The sequence below is a fragment of the Canis lupus genome, chromosome 28 (genome assembly GCF_048164855.1).
Source record: "Canis lupus baileyi chromosome 28, mCanLup2.hap1, whole genome shotgun sequence".
NCBI lineage: Eukaryota > Metazoa > Chordata > Mammalia > Carnivora > Canidae > Canis > Canis lupus.
Window position 1 is genome coordinate 17,961,363 of NC_132865.1, and position 23,151 is coordinate 17,984,513.

The 23,151-nt window shown below is 34.1% G+C and overlaps 1 long non-coding RNA gene across 1 annotated transcript; it reads left to right on the forward strand.

Moving 5' to 3' along the window:
- The first annotated feature begins 1,760 nt into the window (after window positions 1–1,760).
- LOC140619966 (uncharacterized) lies at window positions 1,761–22,786 on the forward strand. Its single transcript, XR_012019723.1, has 4 exons — window positions 1,761–2,177; window positions 3,653–3,706; window positions 11,257–11,334; window positions 22,555–22,786. It is a non-coding gene; the product is annotated as an uncharacterized lncRNA (long non-coding RNA).
- The last annotated feature ends 365 nt before the right edge of the window (window positions 22,787–23,151 follow it).

The following is a 23,151-nucleotide window of genomic DNA, read 5'->3' on the forward strand; positions in this document are numbered from 1 at the left end:
TCAGTATTCTGATTCTGCCGATTTTCAATCTTTTGACCTTATCTCCTCACAGACTTCAAAAATTTACTAATGTCAGAAAAAACAAAATTGAAGTGGAATTCCCAAGATGTTAGTCCGAGGAGAGGTCATTACCACTAAAGGCCAGCTTTTGTTCAGCTTCTTACACTAGAATTGTGACAATGAACCAGTAACGTTATTTCTCTGGGTTTCAGTTTTCTTATTTGTAAAGGAAAGCAGCCTTGTAAAACTTCTAAAGTCTTTCTAACTCTGAAGCTTTTGAGGGCAGTCATTCTGTCTGTATTTTATAATATTTGCAGTGCCCAGTAGAGTGCTTAGCATATTACAGGTATCCAATCAATTGGCTGATTGGCTATATATCAGACTATATATGCTCAAAGCATGAGATAGATGACCTAAAATCAAGTAGCTTGAGTATGTACTAATCCAGTAGAAGCTGAAGCCAAAAATGATGTTGGAATCATTCTAGAATTCTGCATTAACAATTGTAGAATTACATTGCTTTTCATTACTAACTTTAAAAATCAGATGTGGATTCTATACTTTAGGATCCCAAATCAAGTCACTGTTTGTATTTTGATATTCTTTAATACCAATTTTGCAATTGCCTATAAGAAACCTGAATTCTGACTAGTTTTTTTAAAAACTGAAATTGATGTATTACCTAGAGGCAAAGCAAAACAAAAATATGATTATCTCTTCCTCCCTGCCCCCCCATCTCTCCACTCCAGCTTCATTTTTCTGAAGAACAGCCAAATTTTACACTGCAATTTTCAAACATAGACCTGGCTTCATGAATTTATTCTGGCCGCTTGAAATCAACGATCTCCAATCTCTTCATATTTGCTAGATGTAGCTTAGAAGTTCAATATTTGCATTGACTTCTAAACTGATAATCAAGACCGTGTGTGTGTGTGTGCGCGTGCAACATATTGGAATTATTCAGACATTCAAAAATTTAAAGCACTCTGAGGAAAGACTGCAAACTCTTCTGGAAACATGAACCACTTGAAGCACTTCAGTAATTTTCAATTGCTTTGTGATGTGCAAGCAAAGAACCTTGATCACTTTCACACTGAAGCACTTAAGCTCTCTGATAATTTTACACCCTCATAGACATTTTCCAAACATCATCATTTCCCCAACTGAAGTGGTTTTAAAAATATGTGAAGTGTTTCAATAATTTTAAATTATCTTCTATGCCACAAGCTCACACCCTGATCACCTCCAAATTTAAGAGCTAATAAAATTTGAAGTAGCCCAATTTTTTTAGCTACATATTGTGATTTCAATTGTTTTATAAAAGCTTTCAATTTGGATTGGATAGACTGCACAGTAAGTAGTTCAAGACATATGAAATAAATGTAATTGTACCAAAAGCACATTAAAAATGCAAATGTTAGAAAATGAGCCACCTTTCTGGTCTTAACCTTTGAATAAACTGCATACAAAACATATTTCAATGTTTTGATTTAAAAACATCAACCATAATATTTTTACAAAAAACAATTAAACTCCATAAATCAGTATGTGAAGTAGAAGATTAGACATCAGTTTCAATAATGCTTATTGGGAAATAAAATGATATTTAAGAAATGCATATATATATATATATATATATATATATATATATATGCCCTATGTAGAAAGTGGCATATAAATACATATGTGTATTTATTAAATATATATATAATGCCCTATGTATTTATTACATATATATATATATATATAAATGCCCTATGTAGAAAATGGCAAGCATAGTTAGACATGCCTATGGTTTCCAAATTGAGAAAACTTTAGATCCTTTGAAACAATATCCAGGAAGAATTCTTTAAACCAAGTAACTTATAACTGCAGAAAACAATAACTGAATTATTTGATACCTTTTTTACTTTAATTCTTAATGTTCTCTTAAATGCTATGCATTAAAAAATATCGATGTTTTGCTTTATTATCTGCAAATAACATTTCCTCCACTCTTGCAGAACTCAGACTTCATTTGATACTTACTCACTGGTTTTGTGTACTTCCCAGGACATTGCTGGGACAATGAAGGCACACAGGAAGAACAGGAAATCGGGGTGTTGGAGAGGAAAGGTAAAATGTGAAGTCCATAGAATCCTTGAAGGTGGCAGTTGTTGACACAAGGATAAACAATGGTAAATAAAAGTCAAGCAGATACATTTGGTTCTCCTCTAGTATAAAAGTTCCATTTATAAATATGGAAATTGAAACTGAAAAGAAATTAAGTGAATTTCCCAGGGAGTCCCATTTTTATGATAAACAAACAAACAAAAGCTGGATTTCTGACTTTGAGACTCCCTCACATATTCTTTCCCATTGTCGTTAACCAATAACTTAGGATGCTATTCCATGAAATAAGTGGACTCCCCCTTTGTTGACGATATGATTAAATGAAAACTCATGGAATTGTAATGCTAGAAGAAATGTCAGGCTTCACCTCACGTGGTTCCATCCTTACATTTTATAGAGGAGAATGTACAGCTTGGAGAGGTGAAGTGACTTACAAGTGGCAGAAGTCTGACAATAATTCAGGTCCCTGACTTATGTTTTGTTTTGATGACTGGTGTTGCAGATGCACCCTGTTCCTTTAGCACAGTTTCTTTGTTGTATGTCACTGTGAATGGGAATAGACAAAACATCCTCAGGCACTTGGCTGTGAAGCATTTTTCTTTTATAAGAAATGTACTTAGAGGCCTTTTTACTTATACTTTAAATTATTTAACCAATTAAATTGGAGTTCATTATAAGAAGATGAAATGTAAAATCATTGCAAAACATTATTTTGAGATAGACATAATTATTTTATAAATTTTAAAGTTAATGACATTTTGGGAATGATATTAATATATATGAGTTTGATGGTAGAAGGGATTTGGTGATTATGATGTAGTTTTAGAGTATAGGTGAGGTTTGATGGGGTGAGGTCCAGAGCCTACAACCATGAAAGAATTCTTGAGACATCTTTGGTGCAAAATGATGGTTTTATTAAAGCATCGGGATAGGATCCATGGGCAGGAAGAGCTGCGGCCCCCAGCTTGTGAGGGGTGGCTGATTATATTCCTGGGAGTTGAAGGAGGTAAGGAAAAAAGAGGTTTTCAAAAGAGTTTTTTTTTTTTCAAAAGAATTTTTGTATGCTAAAGAGGACCTACAAGATATTGGAAGCCTTGTCATTATCAAATTAAGGTTGTTTTCCCCTCTAGTAAAGAATTAACATTAAGATATTGGGCCTTTCCTTCTGGAAGTTAGGTTACTGACAAGAATGCTTTTTCTTGTAAATCACTAAGACATTTTGTAAACTGAGAGAGACTCATGTCTATAGGACTATAATCTCTATAAGTTAACTATTTGTTCTTCCTTTTTCTTAGCTTTAAGGCAGCCAGGAGTGCCTGAACAATGTCACACATATCCCACCTAGGAGTGGGGGTGTTTTGCAGGGTGTGAGCTTGTGCTTTGTCCTCAGCTAGCCTTCTGTTCCCCATCCATTAGAGACTTGTAAAAAAAAAAGGGGGGGGGGGGATATTGTTTAAAACTAATAATTGGTACTGATTTCATTAGTATGGTAATTATGCTGTTATTGTGACTTCCGTTACCTCTATAATTTAATTTTTAGCCTTTCAAAAAAGTTGCTTGTAGAGTCAAAATGTGATCATCATACAATATAAAGGTGAGAATTACAAAATTTACTTTTCCACTAGATTGACAAAAAAATGAATTAGACTGCCACTGCTTCCTATGGCTATTATCCTTTACAAACCAGTTTCTGTAAATAATGCCCACTGGATCATTACCTATTTAGGAAGTAATTTTAATTATTGAGAATTTTACTCACAAGCCTCCAAAATCCTATTATCTAAAATGTTATTACATAAATGCAATATGAGCCTCTCTTTTGGGGTATAGTAAAGGGCAGAGTTATACAGCAAACAGTATAGTTTATAACAGGGCGGCGGCATGTGAACCTCTGTGCATATAGAGAAGGCTCAGGGGACAGACATATCGTAGTGAGAAGCTATTAGAGGAAGTAAAACTCAGTCTCACCAGGCACAGATACCAAGGGACTACTGGGAACCTGAAGAAATATATCCTATAACAGAAGTAATATGTGCTTCTGATGACTGGTGTCATCAGATAAAGAAGTCTAGAAAAGCTGTCTGTTCTGGCTAATAACCACATTGTCTGCAACTCTCTGAGATTCAGCCTGTGAGTCATTCTACTGAGGAGAAAGTACTGGAACTGGTCCATTCCAGAAGTAGAAATAGAACTTCCCGTCTCAGATATATGCTAACATAGTCCCCATTGATTTCTGGATATAGATTTTGGAAGACACTCGGTAGTGTTGTTGGGTCTGCCTTTGCAAGGGTTAAGGCATAAAATAAGAAGATGAATGCAAATTTAAGAATAAAATCTTAATTATAATTAATTTGTTAAAGAGATGTATGTATGCTCATAATTTAATTCAAATCCGATAGACTACAAATATTACACGTGTACCCAAATTTCATCAACCAGGATTCACCATGGTTAATTTAGGGTAAGTAGGTTTTCAAGTCAGCCTTTAATGCCCATATTTAGACAGAAGATGAAAATGATTGAAGATGGCTAAACAGTTGGATAAGTAATAGATACAGTTTATACAAATGACATTTTAAATATATGAACTTAACTGAAGAAAAATAAACTAAACTGATGCTAAAGTTTTTGCTGAAATTCAAATGAGTTGTTGTCCCTGTTAACCACTATAGAGGTGATTTTCAAACGTCTTTATTTCCTTTAAGATTACATGATGATGAAAAATATTAAGTTTATTAAGTTCAGTATCATTGTTTTTAAAGAAATATGTTTTAAAGATATGTGACCACCTGCTATGAAAGATAGGATGAGGAAATTAGCACTATTGGACAACCTAGTAGCCTTTCCTCCACCTTTTCCTTCATCCCAGATCATTTACTCCATCAACGTTTATAACATGTGCAGTCTCTTCTGAAGTTGGTTTTGTCATGGTCCCTTTGAAGATCCTTTCTTCCATTTTATTTTTAAAATATTTTTAATTACTTTCTAACTTCAGTCTCCCAAATAACTAATTACTCTAGCTATTTGACTTTTCTATCTCTCTTGTATACATTTTAATTTTTTAATTACTTTTTCTGTTAGTTTCCTTTTGTTTTGAATAATTATCTCAGGTCTCTTTCTGATGCTTCATTTGTTTTCTGTGACGTTTACAGTCATATCTGTACAGTTTGTTGCTTTACATATAACCCTTATCTTTGTAATAATTTAATTTTTCTTTATTTCCTTTGGTAAGCTCTGTTAAGCCTCTTTTCAACTTATTGTTTTATGACATAATTTTTCAATCTATGTACCCTCTGCCTTTTCCTTTTTTTAAGGGAGATCATTTTTGTCTACTATTTCTTTGAGACTGAAGAACTATCATTATCAGAACCTTTGCCCAGTTTCCCTGTGTGATTTTTCAGGTTATCTTCTTTTAAGCTTGTATTCCTTTTCTTCTTTGATTTTACATTCTATTTATAGAAGTATTATTGTTATGTTAACAATTTTTATTGTGGTAAACAGAATGGTCCCTCAAAGATGGCTGTTCCCAAATACTTGGAACCTGTAAATATAATACATCATACAGCAAAAGGAAGAGATGTGAGGTTAGCAATTTTCAAATAGGGATGTTGTTGTGCAGATGTGAGGTTAGCAATTTTCAAATAGGGATGTTGTTATGGATTCTGCAGGTAGATTTAATGTTAGTGTATGAGTCCTTAAAGCAGAGAACAATTTTCAGCTGGAAGCAGAGAGATGCAGCAATATTCAAGTGTGAGAGGATCTCCATCTGCCATTGTTGCAGCCGGGCACAGGGAAAGCATGAGAAAGAATAGAGGAGCAAAGACCAGCCCCTAGCTGACAGCCAGCAAAGAAATGGGCCACAGTCCTAGAACTACAAGAAACTAAATTCAACCAACAACCCGAACGGGGTTGGAAGTAGATTCTTCCAATTACATACATTAAGAGTGCCACACTTTGATTTCAACATTGTGAGACCCTATGCAGAGAACCTAGCCAAGCCTATTCAGACACCTACCCTATAGAAATAATGAGATAATAAATTTGAATTTGGCTGCTAAGTTTATGACCACTTATTATGGCAGCAATGGAAAACTAATGCAATTAGATATAGCTATTTTTTGGTGGAGAGTTTTGAAATGGGTAGCTTGCAGCTTCTAGCCAATGATGTTTTTTCTCAAACTTTGACTATGTGTGGAATTTCCTTTACCTGGGCAGATATATCTCCTCCCCAACCCCCATTTTGTCATGTAAGGGTTTACAGGGGCAAGGGCTGTCCATCTTGCCATGGATCATTGCCTTCTGATTTCTTTGCTTTGGCCACAAGGGTAGGTGAAGACAGAAATAATATAAGGTTGGCTTGTCTCATTCAATATCTTCACCTTTCTTCTTTTCTTCAAAGTTAAACTGGTTCTCTGCAGGGATATTTGCTGCTTGTCCTGAAATAGACTCTATCTCTGTTAAGTGATCCTTGAGAAAGTCTTCCAAGTTTAGAGAAATAATAATCTACGGGAGTTCTAAGAAGGCACACCTCGGGCTCTAGCCTCCCATTGCATCTAAGGCCAGACTTCACAGATCCCTTCCTAATTGCACTTCAGGTTCCAGCATTTTCCTAATTTTTTGTGATGTAGGGATTTTTTTTTTTTTTTTTTTTTTGTCTAATGTTTTCCATCCCTCTCCTTTAGGAGTAGTGATGAAATGTAAAAATTTCTTCCCTTCCCAAACTTTAATTAGTTGTCAGTTAGTGGGTCAATACAGGGAATGAAAAGGAGAAGATTTGGTACTGAGAAAAGAGTAACAATTGGAGAAAACAATTTGATAAATAGATAGTACAAACCAAGAAAAATCCAATTTGCTTTCAACTTCTTTTATGCTTTATTTTATTTTTAAGATTTTATTTATTTATTCATGAGAGACACACAGAGAGAGAGAGAGAGGCAGAGACATAGGTAGAGGGAGAGGCAGGCTCCCTTCAGGAAGCCTGATGTGGGACTCAGTCCCAGGACCCTGGGATCACGACCTTAGTCAAAGGCAGATGCTCAACCACTGAGCCACCCAGGTGCCCCACCTTACATTTTAGATTAAAATTTTCCCTCAATCCAGATATTTTCTTCCAGAGGTTAGTTTCAATTAAAATGGTCATGACACACATATACACACATGTAAAAATAGCAAAAGAACAATAAAAAACAAATAAAAACAGCACCAGAATCTCAGAAAAAAACCTTAACAAAGCAATCCAAGCTCAGACAAAAAAAAAAAAGTGATCAGATATAATTGAATTTTAATATTACTGCCACACAATTTTTTAAAGTTGTAATAAAACTCAGCAAAAATCTATCACCTTCTAAGTACCAGAACACTATTCTCTGTGCTGAGGTCATCAAGGAATGAAACACAGTGTCTGATCTATTAGCATCATGGTTTGGGGAAGTGATGGAGACAAACAATAAGTAAACAGATTTATGTCAGCTCATAATAAAGAAAAGAGAGAACTTGGTGCAAGAGATCCTAGTTCATAGAATGTGTCCAGAGAAGCCCTCTCTAAGAGGATGACATTTAATAGACCTAAAAGAAAGAACTATATCAAGCAGACAGAAAAGCAAATGAACTAGCCCTGAGACAGTAGTAGAAGGCTTCCCATGTTTAAGGTCACAAGGACCTCTATGTAGCCAAAGAGCAGGAGAGTGATGGTCAAACACATGTTACAGATGAACTCATAAAAATAGTGATTAAGTGGCTCAATCAAGGGTCTTGTAGACAATTGTCAAGACTTTGTCATTTTCACTCTGACGTGAGGTGAGAAGCGAATTGGAATGTCATGGTTTGACTTATGTTTTGGGGGGATCTTGTTGGTTTCTATACGGAAAATAGAAAGTGGGCAAAGGCAGAGGCAGAGGTAGTAAACTAATTGGGAACCCTCAATGCAGATAGGAGGTGGCCTGTACTTAGTTGTCACAATTGTAATGGTAAATGAGGCAGATTCTGGATATATCTTCAAGGTAAATCCAATACAGATAGGGTTATGGCATGTAAGGGAAAGAAAGAAATCAAAAATGTTTCCAAGGTATTTGATGGCCATGTGGATATGTCAAAACATTCTACTCCCTAAAGGAAAATGTCCATACTCTTCAGTATAATGTTTAAGACTACACTGAATGTCACATTCCTAGGCCCTTTTAATCTTATTTGTCACATATAAAAGCTTTATTACATTCTGCAGAGTGCTTGGTGGAAGGTGTCCATATGGGCTGAATGAATGAAAAAGAATTAATTTAACAGCTATAGATTGTGTTAGAGAAATGTTTTGTATACACATACATATGTAACATAATATATACTGAGAGATTGTTGCCATAGCAATATGAAATTTGATAGCATCTAAGACAATTTCTTACATATACTTTATAAAAGAAAAGAAAATTTTGTGTAATGCGGCATAATTCAAATCCTGCCAGAAGCATGCTATGCAGAAATAATGATGACAATATTCAGTCCAATAATACAAAATCAATAGATGTTATTGAACTACCATCTGAAGCAAATTTAGAACGCCATTTTGTTGATTATTAATTAAATTGACATGTGTCAAATTAAAACCAAATTTTTTCTTTTGCTTGAAAAATTATTAGTAGTCCTCTTCTCATAAAATACTGATCAAAGTTAAAAAATGGAAATATCAGCAAATAATCCCATCAGATATATATTTAACGATGAGATTTGACTTTTTTTAAAGAAAAATCTGGTTGTCTATATAAATTCCATAAGTAAAGCTTTTGTAAATGGTCTCTTAACTCTTATTGATCATGACCTTGGCATTCAAAGTCTAATTATACTAAAAACTGCCCATGTCTCTTGTGCACTAGAAAATCATTACCTAAAATTAATCAGTTCTTCAAACACACCATTCCTAATTATCATGTGGTTATTGAGATAGTATGCAATTTAGAATATATATGGTACTAATTTCAAATACCTTATATGTATAAGTCATGGTATTAATATAAAGAAAAATGTGTACTATACTTTTAGCTTTATACCACAACTTAGGATATAAACCCAAAACCATGGTTTATGTCTAAACATAACATTTCAATAATTAATAATAATATATATATTTTTAAATCAAAGCAAAATAACATTTTTGAGTGCTTAGCATGTGCCAGTAGCCATTTTAAATACTTGATTTTAACAAATGCTTATTAGCGCTTATTCTATTTTTTAGCAAGTATTTGTGTAACACTATGTTCAAGCCCTATTGCAAGCTTTTTTGCAATTATCCCCTCATCTAATCCTTATGATTCCATGAAACAGAACTGTTATTATAACCTCTATAGAAATGAAGGAAAATAAGTACAAGAAGTTACCAGAACTGTCCATAATACCACTGTTCATCAATAATATATAATATTGTAATGTGGTAGCAGAATTCTAGGATGTACCCCAAGATTCCTGCTCTTAAGTATGGGTAGGATTTGTGACTATGATAGAATTTCACTTCCACAATTAGGTTATGTTATAATGATGAATGTGGTGAGATTTCACATATGTAATTAAGGTCTCTCATCCAGTTGTCTTAAGTTCATCAAAGAGGAGATTTTCCTGGGTGAGCCTGACCTAATCGTGTAAGTCCTTTAAAACAATCTAAGCTTTGTCTGAGTAAAAAATTCCAAGCAATGGGGAAGTTCACCCATTGGCCTTGAACCTGCAAGCTGCCATGTTGTAGAAAAGATCACATGGCAAGAAACTGGGCAGCCTCTATGGTCTGAGGGCCTTCTCCTACAGTTGCTAAGAACAGAATTCTACCAATAATAGTAGGCTTGGAAAAGGACCCCAAACCTCAAATGAGAACTACAGCCTTGGCTGGCAGCTTGATTGTAGGCTAATTAAGCCCTGAGTGTAGAAGGAAGTCAAACCATCCATGGACTCTTGACCCAGAGAAATTGCAAGATAAGTATATGTTTTTTTTTTATGCCAGTACATGTGTGATGCCTTAATGGTGACTAATACATGGAGGTGCCTGGGTGGCTCAGTCAGTTCAGCATCTGACTCTTGGTTTCAGCTCAGGTCATGATCTCAGGGTCACAAGATTGAGCCCCTCATGGGGTTTCATGCTAGGTGTGGTACCTGCTTAGGATTCTCTCTCTATCCTTTTCCTTCTGCCTCTACCCAGCCCCTTGGGTGCTCTTTCTCTCAAAAAAGAAAAAAAAAAGAAAAAAATAGAAAAGAACAGAAAAAGAAACTAATGAATGAGGATACCTTAGGTCTTGAATTTGCCCAGTTATTAGCTTAACTGTTATCCTTATATGCATATCGGGTGGTTTCCTCCACTCAATCTTCCTGCTGATGACAGTGAAGTATAGGTTTGGCTACACACCTCTATGACAAAGTTGGTTTCACCAAGTTTCTGCTTTGAAATATGTTTACTGTTTAGACCATTCTAGTCACTAAATGAACCCAGTAGTGTTTTTTAACTTGTGACTTTTTAAAGAAGATCACATGCTAAATTGACAATAGCTAAGCACTTAGGATGGAAAAACTAAAAAATAGAATAAACAGAATGGAATGGGATAGTAAGAGTTTAAAGATCACTTAAGCCAAATTCTGAATATGATAAACTACAAATAATATGTTGCATGTCTCTGACTCTCCTCCTCACCAAGAAACTGATAAATCTGCATTGTCTCTCAGCCAAAACCCTTCCAGCTTCTTTCATCGTTGGTTCTTCATTTTTTGTTAATTTTCTTCTCTGTCTTACTCTCATTCCATAATGCCTGCAGACATATTAGGCTTTTTAAGCACTATATACCAAAAATACGTGTTTCTTAAGTCCCTCCACCTACACTAACACAAAAACTTCAAAGACAGTGAAAATGTCCTTGACCTTTTTCTAGTTCTAAGTCTGTCCCCACTACCCACGTGCAGTCTTATGCAATCCTGGAGCACAAGATCCTCCTTCTTCTTTACTGTTTTTTTTTTTTTTTTAATGTCAAACCATTGTTGACCAGAGAATGTGTTCAATGGGTTCACTCTGCTTTGTCTCACTTTTAACTTTGCTGTATATGCAAAAGGGAGTTTTGTTTAGTGCCATCTGAAACCTCATTTTAGCAGAAATATATTAAGGCTTAACTTCATTTCTACCTGCAGCCCACAAAGGTTTACAATTGATGCTATCTACTGAATCCCATTTCTTCCGAATGGAGCCTCCTAGCTTATCCTAGAAAGGTAAAGTACCTGCACTGCTGTGTGACCTTTGACTCCATCTAGTAATTAGCTATGTATTGGCTGTCATAGCTCTGCTAAATATCATTAAAATATTTTATTATTATGAGGTTGTATGTGTTTATGTATACATTTTCTAAATAGATTGCTAGGTCTTTAATAGTTGATCAGTAGGAATTCCTTTTCTTTGAGAAAAGGTAAAAAAAACAAAAAAACAAAAAAACGTCAATTTCTACTCTTCTCCCTTCCATATTTGCACATTCATCATAATTACTGCTACTCCATACAGACATTTACAGTTTAGTGCCTAATTGCAAGTACTCACGGTTACTTCATGTTTATGTAGAAGACTGTTCCACTCCTTACTCCTCTTTCTTCCTGATTCTTCACATGAGAGTTTAAAGAGCTTTTTTCCCCATTTTGACCTTTAACCCAGTAAGACTATAAAGATAAGAGCTGTGTTTTCCTTTAAGATCTCTGAAGAGAAAAACACTCCACAGGGTCCTTTATGACACCCTCCAGCATCTTACAGCTCTTATAGGCAGGGACTACGCTGAGTACAAAGCGAGGCTGAATTGAGAGTTTCTTGGGTCTTTTTAAAAACAGGATGGAAAAGCTGGAAAGAGGGTCTATTCTCATCTAAGCATTCTGCTCCTACCCAGAGAATACGATAATACTAGTGCTAAAATGCAAGAAACCCCGGAAACAAAAGATGATAAAAATGTCTGCTCTAGTAAGTGAGTGTGACAAACCTCTGAACACACTTAGATAGTATTTGCTATGCCTAACTTATGTGGTTTGTCATTAAAGAGTTTCTGTTAATAAGATAGAAAACTCATTAATCCCATGGTCATAAAAATGTGAAATTTGGTACTTGAATGCATTTTCTGGTTATAGTTTATGTCTTATAAAGTTAATAATTTATACTATCAGCTGTGTCAAATAGCTATATTAATTCAGTCACCCCATAATATAAACAAAGTCATAATATTATACTAAATACCATACAAAAATTCATAAAATAGCATGCTAGGCTTATTAATGACTTTATAAAAATTTTAAAAGAAAACTAAACTCCATACTGTATTACACTTTGAAGTCTTCATAATTAATTGAATAGGAGCATTTAAGTATTTAACATAACTAAAGGAATAGTTATTGACTCTTTGACCATCACAGAGCTAATACTGTTTATCACATTCCAGACTCTAACTACTTTATATACATTTTCTAATGCCTTCTTCACAAAAACCTGAGACAATGGCTATCATCAATATCATTTTACCTATGATGAAACTGAAGGTTGTAAAGAATAAGTAGTTTAACTAAGGCCACGTAATTCAAAATTAAGAGTGGGGCAAAATTTTAACTTCTAAGCCCACATGCTAAAATACCATAGTGCTGTCATAAGAATATGTTTTTATGTAGGCAACAGTATTATAAGAATTTGTATTTCAAAATTATTCCTTAATTTAATATTTGAATTAAAATTTTATAGTTATTTGTAATAAAAGTATATAGACATTTTATATTGTCTACAAATATGTAAAAATAAAACTCTAAATTAAAACTTACCATTAAGAATAAATCTAGGTGCTTGATGACCTAATTAAAAGACTCCCAGAGCCTATATAAAAACATAATAACAATCTAAAATATCATTCAAATAAGGAATCTTGAAATTTTTTTGGAAGGAGGCAGTTGCACCTATTATTTGTTTGTTTTACTTTTTATAATTGCAGGATAGAATTGCTATCTAAAAAATATTAATTTCCATCTTGGCAAATTCAATCACTGTCTTTAAATTAGTTATCTTTGACCATATCTTTCTAATTTTATTTAGTTGAATTGTCATAGTGGCAATATATGATAGACTATTTTGTATATTTTCTCTATATAATAATAAAAATAAAATTGAGAAAGCTGCTCTACTCCCAGTTGTACTTTTAAATAGTATAGCAATACCTCAATATATAAACACCTTCCCAGAATCATAGTTGTGGATATAGAAAACAATGAGAAGAAAAACTTTTTCTGGCTATAATGAAAAAGGAAAATCTTTTAACATATTTAATTTTCTGGTACTTTTCTGATCATTGCTACATGTTTAATCCCAGAAATGTTCAATTCTCATTTAAATATCACCTCCCATCAATCACTAGTGCTTTCTTTCCTGGGTCATTGAGAACATAATAATTCATTGTGTCATTTGAAGGTGTGCTGACCTACTTTCACTAGTTAATTTCAAGGGAAGGATCAGATGTTCCATTGCTTTTTGTAATTGATTTGACGATAGATCTTTACTAGAGCCCCATGACATGATCTGAGGGCATTCTAGGCAGTAAAGGCTCAAGGTCATTATTGAAATGAAAATTCCTCAAATCAATTAGTTGCCTTAACTGAATTGTCTGTTTCTGTTGACTGTCTGTTGACTGTTTTGAGTCAATCAAGACAGAACTGGATAATTTTGAATTTCAAATACGGAAAATATTATCATATATTATTTTTTAAAAAATCACTTCAGAACTATCTGTATAGTGCATAATATATCCTATTTTAGCCCATATTTCAAATTCTGTTGATTTCCTTAACCACTTTCAAAGAAGTTAGACAAATTCTTGGCATAATATTTTCTACTTTATAATCATGTTCATTCTTTTCACTTAATTTTAAATGGTTCTAACATAGAGTGCCTCCTATATTTTGAACATGTTTCTGCATGACTCCATTTCACTCCATAATCTTGAAAACACTGATAGGGAAACTAGTGAAATCATCAGATATTTTACAAGCCATACTACACAATCAGTCAGGTACTTATAATTGGAAGTCATTAACAATGAAAAATTTAGGTTCCATTTATCTTGTTGATTTAGTAAAAAAAAGACTGACATGAAGAGAAAAATCACAAATTTATTATCTCTGGAAGTGATAGAACTAAAGGAATTCCAGAGATAAAACTGGTTTAGTTCTTGATTTTCAAACATCTGTGTTTGAAACATCTCCAAACCATGTGTGGAGATGATGTAGATAGATGATAGATGATAGATAGGTACATAGATACATAGATAATGTAGATGCATAAACAGACTAAAAAATAAGTTTGGATTACTCTCTCTATTTTTTCACTTTGGTATTGATGCTATCATGCATGATCTTTCTTATATTCATCTAAAACCTCTTACTTTATGTCAATTTCTCTTCTTAAATGGGGACATATAGAATAATGGCATACTCTGACAGGCCTTTAAAATCCTGACAATAAACCAATTTTTATTCTTCTATCTCAAAGACAGAACTACTCCAATTTCCTTTTCCTGTCCTCATGAGACATATTTTCCATCTCTTAAATATTACTGTTAGGGCTCTGCTTGGAACCTTGTTCAAGTTTCCCAATATTCCTTGAAACAGAGACATCTAATCATCTTGCTCCTCTTCCTCTGTGATTACTGCTTTCTGTTTATGATCTTCTCTGAGCACTTGACAAAAATACTGTACGGGTTTACAGAACCAGTGTTCTTGGTATTGACTTTCACAATAATGAAAATATCAAGTATTTATAGCATATTAATCTTCTATTTGTCCTAATGAGAGCAGTTCATTTAATAATTAAGGTAGCCTCCAAAGACATAGTGAGCAGATATATTAAACTATTTTACACCTGAGGAAATAGATGTTAAGTGAAGTTTAACTATACCCAAAATTAACGATATGTGTCTGACTCTAATTATATTTTTGAGAATTTTGCCTTAGAAGATTTTGTTAAATTGATCATATGCCTTCATTTTACAATGAATAAATGATTTAAAAGATCACTCTTTCAACCACCTGAATATTTTAGGTTTATATGTCCTCTGAAGTTTTAATTCTCAGGATCTGAAAACATTTAATTCTCAGGATCAAAAATGTTAACATTTAGTGTAAGTTTAAACGTTCATGCTCTTGTTAGCAGCAACAGTTGCTCTCCGTCATCTAGCTCTGTACATTCTAAAACTAGTATCTATTTGCTTCATTTCAGCACATATTTGTAAATATAAAATGCAAGTGTTTCTTTTTCTTTATATATATATATATATATATATATATATATATATAAGCATTCATACATACACAGAACTATCTTTTTCACAGGCATGCTCTTTATCTCCTTTCTAGTAACATATTCGCCTAGCAGAATGTTATGTAGATGTTCTAACAGCAAATTTTTTTTTTGAAGAATAATTATATGATCCATCTTGGAAAAAGATAAAGGAACTAAATTGCCATTCACATGATTTTCTGTTACAGATACGTCACTCTGCTCCTAACTCATAATAACCTCTATTTGGAGTTCCTTGTGCACTTTGTTGTATGTACAGGTCAAACTGAACAAGCTAAACACAATAAATGCATAAACCAGAGCATAAGGACTTATCAGACTAAATCTTAGAAGTATATTATCTTCAAAAGAGGCAATTATGTCTTGTTCTTAAACATCAGTCAGCATTTGGACCTTTGTTAGCTCTTAGCCTAACACAATTCCAGCCATTTTAACATTTTAAAATATGCTGTAATGGCATTTTTCCAACTTAAATGTATTGTTTTTAAATAGATGCTATTTCCTTCCATTATCAATATGCATTAAAACTGTTGAACACAAACTAAAATATGGCATTTGTAATTTTAAGTGAAACTATCTTTGCATAATTATTTGGTTTGGTGATACAGAGTGTGGAATACGCGTCTTTCCAAACCACATAAATATTCATGATCTGTTTATTCTACTTAAAAATGTAATGTGAATGCATGTTGCTGTTCTTTGTATTTAGAGTTCTTTAAAAATATAAGTGTCTGTTCTATGTATCTGAATTTCAAAAAGACGGAAAGAAAATCATACCCTAAAGTAAGTAACTATTCTGCATATTGTATTTTTGTTGTATATTCTGAATATGAAACTTGCATGGCCAGACCCAGCAATATTATTACATCTTATGAAAAAATTCCATACTGAAATCATTGTTAAGCTTCTATTGCTAATTTTATGAAAGCTATCTAAAAGAGTAAGAGATTAGGAAATGCAAAAATAAATTATAATATTAGATGCAATCTTAATATAGTTAAACTCCAAGATGCAAACTAATAAACATTCTAAAACTTGGAAGTAATATTAGAAATCTTTCTATCCTCTGTCCAGTTTATCAGTCCTACAATGGCATGTGGGAAGTATTCCCACATGTCTGCTCCTGTGATCGCATGAGAAGCAATAATCCCAGGGTTGAAAAAATTCCAGCCACTGAGAAAGCACTTGTTTCTGAGGGTTCTGTTTGTTTGTTTGTTTGTTTCTGTTTTAATGCTCTGCGTTTCAGAACATTACTCTCTAAACTGAACCTACAACTTTTTCCCTGTGAATTTCCATTCACAGGTGAGAAATATTTGGTCTTTAGCTATACCACAATACCAAGTATTGAAGATTTATTTTGCATAATAAAGCTTCAAATGTGATGAAATTTTATCATCTATATTTCTTTATTAGGTCTTTTAAAAAATCTATTTCTCCATAAGTAAGGTTTCAAACTCACATCATCGTATATACTCCTTTTGAGGAAAATAATTTTATCAATGCTCTCAGACAGAGCACTCTACTTCAATATGCATTCTAAAAACCAAATAAGAAATATTAATTTAGACAGTACAGAGCTGTTGTGGTTGCTTACACTCATTTAATTTTTTGTCAACTATATTACACAAACAAATATCAAGTTTCTGGTCAAGTAAATTTCCAAATTTTTTTTTTTTTTTTTTTTTTTTTTTTAGTTCTTGGTAACTTAAATTTCCTCTTGGCTAGGCTTTCTTACATATGTTATGGACAGCTGTCGGTAGACTGGTCTAGGCTGACCTCAGCTGAGACAGTTGAGCTCTGTTCCACATGATCATTAATTCTCCAGTAGACTATCTGATACTTGTCACAACAGAAGCAGGGATCAAACAAAAATAGGAGACTTGCAAATGGCACAAAATCTCATACGACTCCTATTGATTAAATCAAGTCAGACGCAGATCAGAATCAAGGAGTGGCAAATAAACTCCACTTCTCAATGGAAAGCTATTCAGAATCACAGCATAAAAGGTAGAAACTCAGGAAGGGGATTAATTTGGCCAAATTTACATTCAATCTACAGCACCCATTGTATTTGTTTTCTATGTATTTGTTTTCACTGCCATAAATGTAGTGGCTTAAAACTACATCCATTTATTACCTAAATTTTTGTAGGCCAGAAGTCTGACCACAGCTTAATGAAGTTCTCTGTTCACAAATCTAAAATCATGGTGTCAGGTGCATTCTTTTCTGGAGAATAGATTTGAAAAGGATCTGCATAGGAACTCCCTTGGATTGTTGGCAGAACTCATTTCCTTGTGTCTATAATTTATAACTGCTTGTTTTCAAAGACATCAGGTGAGAGGGTTGCTAATTTTTGAGTCTTTGATTTCAGGGACTCTCTAGTGTTTTTCTAAAGGGCTCACCTCATTAAATCAGGCCCACCCAAAATAATATTCTTTTAAATTAATTAAAAATAAACTGATTAGGGACTTTGATTGCATCAAAATCCCTTCATTTTTACCATACAATGCAACATAATCCTGGGAGGGACATCCCATCACTTTTGCTTCATTCCGTAGAAATGGCTCATAGGTCCCACCCATTCTCAGGGGAAGAGAATTGCACAGCATATGGGTCATTGGAGATCCTCAAAAGTCTGCCCAACACACCAAGAGAATTAAATATAACTCTATCAGCCATACCTCTCAGGCTTTACTCTATTTCCACTGCTTTGAGTATCTCAGGAAATAACCCATTCTTTTTCCCTGGATCCTCTGGAAAATACATGTCTGACTTTAAAGCATGTAGTACATGTTTACTTTTCAAATGCTGAGGTGATAAGTGGGAGATGATGAGCTATAGTTCAGGAATCTTATCAAATGGTTTTCTCAGTAGGTAGATAAAATTGTTCTGAGTTTGGAGCTATGAATACCTTGGAGTAGCTACTTCTCTCTTACACTTTCTCACATATCCAGACTTGAATTTCTTAACATCAGTGTTCATTTCACCTTTTATATCTGCAGAACATTCTCCTTGGCAGAGTAAACTGAAGGAATATAATGCGTCCAAAGTTTCTATTTTGTTTTTTTTCTTGTTCTCTGCCTTTATTGATATATGATTTATCTGTAACTACTGCTTGTTTTGTAATCCAAGAACGTTACTCTGCAGTCCCCAAACTTGTGTGAGTGTCTTCCTTGTCTCTCTTCATTCTCTAAATTACCAGTGGCCTCCCTTATATCGCCCTTTATTGTTGGTCTTCTGGTATTTTTATAAATCATATGACTCTACTGTTTGTCTTTGATTTTATGCTTACTAGTCTATTTGTGAATATAGTTTTGAATACCATTCAAAATCTAAATGAATATAAAAAAATCCCCTATAAAGAAGCATAGTTATTTTAGATATTCTCTGATTAAATCAATTGTTCTTTTCAAGATCATTTGAAACTTGAAATTTGAGGACAAACCAAATTGCGATGTATCTTGTTTAGAATACCACTTATGGGTTGAGATCTGGCTTTTCATTGAAATACTCTTAAATTACTTCACCATGGTATAGGGCACATCTTGTACTCTTTCCAGTAATGTTTTGTTTGGTCATAAAGACTGAAATGGCATTTATTTTTCCATGTTATCAATCACTTCTATTATAAAAACCAGTTACTTCAGCCTAACTAAAATTAAATATATAATTAGGGTTCTCATTATTAAGCCCTTTGTATTTTAAACCATTAAATTTTATAAGAAGTACTATGTTTTAATGAATATTCATCAGATATACAGATAGTTGAAACCCCTATCTCTGTTTAATCTCTGTGTCATTTTGCAATTTGTATCAAAAATATGTCCTTCATTTTGCCTACAAGGCCAAGAAATCTGTATCTTAAATGCACTTCATGACTCAATGAATAGTTTTTCGTTTTTTAAGATTTTATTTATCCATCAGAGACACAGAGAGAGAGAGAGAGAGAGAGAGAGGCAGAGAACACAGGCAGAGGGAGAAGCAGGCTCCCTCCATGCAGGGAGCCCAATATGGGACTCGATCCCCACACTCCAGGATCACACCCTGGGCCAAAGGCAGGTGCCAAACCACTGAGCCACCCAGGGATCCCCATGACCCAGTGAATAGTTAAGAAAAAGCTACCACAAGTTGAAAATTCAAAATTACTAGCTATTGATATTATTTGTCATTTAAGTTAAAATGCAAATCAGTGATCATAGAGCAAATGAATTTCCCACGTGGTAAATCTAATCAGTAATAAGTTGCTTATGACCCCACACATTTCTTTTTTTTTTTTTTTACCCCACACATTTCTATACGATTTGATTCAGTCTTCTTCCTTGTCTCCTCTCAGAACTTGTATTACAGATATTAGGATGATTTAAATGTACTGCTTTTTTACTTCTTAGATTATTCTAATGTATATCTTTCAAAACAGGTTGTAGACATGTTGAATACACTTTTCATTTATTTATGCATATATGCATATATTTATTCATTCTACAAATATATTCGGTGACTGCTATCATTTTTTTAAAGATTTTATTTATTTATTCATGATAGTCACAGAGAGAGAGAGAGAGAGAGGCAGAGAGGAGAAGCAAGCTCCATGCAGGGAGCCCAACATGGGATTCGATCCCAGGTCTCCAGGATTGAGCCCTGGGCCAAAGGCAGGCGCCAAACTGCTGCGCCACGCAGGGATCCCTGTGACTGCTATCATATGCTATACTTGGTTATAAAAGTAAATAAATTATAAAAATAAAAAAAATAGTTGCCCACATGAAACTTATGCTCTATGGTGATAGGAGATAGAAAATAAACAAAATATACACATAAATCATATAGTAAGGTGGAAGTTGATAAGCATTATAAAAAAAAAAGAAGATTCGGCAGCACCACAGTGTTGGGAAATATTTGCAATTTTCAGTCAGATAATTTAGGAAAGTCTATATTAGTTTCCCCATGATAGCATAAAGAATAGGGAAATATGAGAGGGACACATGGATACTGCTAGAGCAATAGGAAGAGATATAAGCCAGAGAAGTGAGTTCTTAATAGAGGAGAGCCTTGAGTTTTGAAAAAAGAGCACGGTTTGCCTGGGTGAAAGATTAAATTAGGGCAGAAAGGTATCTATTGGTGTGATAATATAATTCTTCATTAGTCATACAGAGATAGACAGCAACAGTTACATTGCATCAGGATTGTCCATACAATACCTGCATCATAGTGAAGCATTTAATGGAAGTCCAGAGATTGGTCTGCTACTATTTCATTTCTGTGAATTTACTCTTCCCAGGAAGGTTGATCGTCCTACTAGCTTTTTGCACAGCACCTGTTCAGTACTATAGATTGTTTTTATTACCCTTTGCAAAGAGAAGTGGAAATTCAGAAATAGTGGAAGCTCAAAGAGGTAGGCTTAAGGTGGTGTCATAGAAAACTAATATATCAAATACTAGTTTTCAGGAAAAAATATAAGGTTTTCTTAAACAGTTAATCACAATCACCAGTGAGCCAAAATCCGCTGGTAAAATTTTAAGATCTACCTAGATTATCATAGCTTTTCATTTACCACCAGGACTTGTAGAAAGTGTCAGAGTGAAGGAAGAGCAAACTGGAGCTATCTCCATTATTCATTCTGATTTATGCTGTAAGCATCCTCATAACCCTAATATGAATCTGGGAAAACTCAACATAAGTCATTATCTGGGAAAGATTAGAGTCCCCTGTATGAGCTTATTCAAATTCCACTTTCTTATAATCATATGTTTGACACTTGGCAGAGTTTTTGTAGGCTGGGGAAAGTTGAAAATCGCCACTTAGAAGTACCATGCTCGTCTTTAGAAAGGCCATATTCAAATGTGACTTGTGTCCTTTTTATTACGTTATAGAGCCCTATTCTTCTGCCTTATACTCGTAAGTTTTGTCTAGATAATAAATGCTTTTCATTATGGATTCAGATTAATGCTTCATAAAAAATCATAGGGCAATCCAAAATATCAACTAGGTAGCATAGGTCAATTCCACACTGCTCTAAAGTCTATCATTATATTGGAATCCATTTCCCCATTTTAAAAACCGTTCTGGGGGTCAGTAGTAGCAATCAATCACATACTAACTTCTTTCCTCTTTCAAAACTTTGAATTTTCTCCAGCCCTCACTCCTGCTATGTTCTAAGTTAGCCTTTCTTCACTACCAAGATATTGCCCGCATAAACTGATACTTCGGTTCTGCTTAAATTCTCTTGAATGTTTTTTTTTTCCCTTGTCCTGTCTCTGTAAAATGTTCACACAGAGCCGACATGCCTACTGTTCCAAGGGATCATTCAAAAAACCAGCAGACTGTAAACTGAATGGACTCTTATCTCAGAAGGATGAAGGACAGAGCTGGCCTGCTGGGATTTGAAGTGTTGGTTCCAGGGAGTCTAGATATTTCAAGCCAGACGCTTACACAACCCATTTCTCTCTGCCCTTATGACTGAATGCACTAATTCATTTCCCATTCAAAGTGTCCTTCCATAATTTATGCCACACACTGACATGTATTTAACTCTCTAAAATACCTTGAATACAATTTGTTTGAAAGACAGTATACGCAATAAACCATAATGCATTTTTTAAGAGGCATCTTGGAATAAAAATAAATATAAATTGAAGAAAAATGCTTATTAATAAGCACTTATATGACACTTCATGTTTACAGATGGTTTTACAGTCATTTTTTATTAGTTTAATGTGTCAAGTCTCTCTGGGCTCAAAGTGCTACTTAAGTACATCTCTGGACTTTATCCCCCCTGGAGTCTAGACTTGTAGGTCAAATGTTGCAAAGACAGTCTTTCTGGAAAAGTTGTACTTAAAGCTATTAAAGAAATTTTAATGTGATAGATGAGAGTGCATCCAAGACACAGTTTTCACTCAAATGTCTGGTTTTAAGGAAGCAAGAGGAATAAATATAAATGTCTATTAATAGCCTTATATGCAAAGCTGCATCTGATGTTAACATGAGAATTATGGTTAGCCCATCTGGCTTCTTGCCCATATTTGTAGAACTACATCTTACATAAGAGCATCCACAGGGGCTGGGAAGTATTTCCTGTGGTTCTAGTATAAAAGCACACTCAATGATCTATGTATTTTGTTCCATGTCAGGGCTACTATTGGAAATTGTTACTGTTCCAGAAATGTTCCAGATCCTAAACTGATGCTTGTATTTTTTGGTCTCCTAGTGCAACTAATGTTACTCCTCCTTCTGAAGACTGTCAATTGCCAGTAAGTTCTGTAGAAAAAAAAAAAAAAAGTGTTATGCCTTCAGGAAAGTTTATTAGATAGAAGCTGAGGGCAGATGGTAACACAGTGAAGTTTCACTAAGTTCCACTAAGGACTACAGGTAAATGATAAAGTCTCAATCAGATATGTATTCCTCAAAATTCCAATATTTGTATATCATCTATATTCCGATCTTCATTGCTGAAAATATTTTGATAATATATTTGACATTATTTCAAAGGTAAATATGAGAGGTCTTCAAATAGATTTTGGTTGAGGAAACTTTGCTAAGAAATTTTCACAGAAAGTCAAAGGACAATCATCATATGGTTTCACTCATATGTGGAATATAAGAAATAGTGAAAGGGATTGCAAAGGAGGGAAACTGAGTGGGGAAAACTAGAGAGGAAGACAAACTTTGAGAGACTCCTAACTCTGGAAAACAAACAAAGGGTTGTAGAAGGGGAGGAGGATGGAGGG